The sequence below is a fragment of the Asparagus officinalis genome, chromosome 5 (assembly GCF_001876935.1).
Source record: "Asparagus officinalis chromosome 5, Aspof.V1, whole genome shotgun sequence".
Lineage (NCBI taxonomy): Eukaryota > Viridiplantae > Streptophyta > Magnoliopsida > Asparagales > Asparagaceae > Asparagus > Asparagus officinalis.
In genome coordinates, this window is record NC_033798.1 from 79,616,552 (window position 1) to 79,617,970 (window position 1,419).

Consider the following 1,419-nt stretch of genomic DNA (forward strand, 5'->3'; position numbering starts at 1 on the left):
CTTTTGAGTTTTCTTTTTTTAATTATTATTTTTTTTAGTGGTGTGCATACCTAGTTTTATGTATTTTTAGAGCATCTCCAACAGCTTCCCCAAAATTTTCTCTAAAATGAAGAAACAAAAGTCATATTCTTCAAATTATTTTTGCTCCAACTCCAACAGCTTTCTCATTTTGAAAAATCGCATTTATTACAATAATAAAGCTCTCCCCAAAAAATTTGGAGAATGCTGCAGATTTGGGAAAGGCTCCCTATTTTTTCTCCTCCTTCCCTATTTTGGGGAATGAGATGGGGAATCTGTTGGACCAAAAAAAGCTCTATATTCTCTAAATTTGAGTATTTCAAGAATATGAGGAAGCTGTTGGAGATGCTCTTATTAGCTATCAGTTACGATGTCGTAACGATTAAAATTTGAACATGTGTGCTCAAGCACTAGATAAATAGCTTATAAGTTACGTGCATTAAAATACAAAACAAAGACCAAACATGTGTGCATTAGTATTATTCCGATTGATTTGTTATCATTCTGAAAGTAACGGACGGTAATAATCTAAAAAATAATCATCCGATTCTGATATAAGAAGGATTTAATTAAACATGTGAGTTTATCGGTTTCTCTCTTAATTTGCTGTTTAATTCATTATCTTCTCTCTAATTTGACGGTGGTTATACTCCGCATCTACATTGAAAAAATTGACTTTTTTTAGTGAAGAGAGAGATAAAAGAAAAGCATTTGGAGTCAAATATTTTCCATTAAGGGGCTGTTTGGTTCATTTTTATAAAACTATGGAAATGAATTCCTGATAAGAAATCAAATTTAAATTTTTTAGGATATCTAAGGAATTCAAAACTTATGTATGATATGGAATGATAAAATAAAGAATATGAAAGCATGTCCAAAACTTAAGTTTATTTTATTTTCAAATAATAAGAAGAGTTGTGAGAGGAAATGATGAGTTGTCAGGGGATTGTTAGCTTTCTAGCTCATTACCTAGCTTTCTAGCTCATTTCCTAGCTTTTCGAAAGATAGAAAATTTGTTATCCAAAAAACTCATTGTTTTGAGGCTTTTTGAGAAACATTTTTTTGAAAAAAAAATTAAAACAAACCCAACTTTTGGAATTCTAAAATAACAAAAAACCTGTTTTTGCTTAAAATCCTAAAAAAAATACATTGTTTCCAATATTTCAGGGTGAACCAAACACACCCTAAGTTTCTCCCTTCTTTCAAATTTCTCTATATATCTGTCTCTTTATTAACAATTGCGCCTAAGAGCACTTGTCAACAGAACTCATTTCTAAAAGGTCAAGGGTAACCTTATTAACATCTAATAATAACAAACTCGAGTTTTATTTCGAGACATTCTGCGAAAATTAATAAAAATAAAAAAAATAATATATATATATATATATATATATATATATA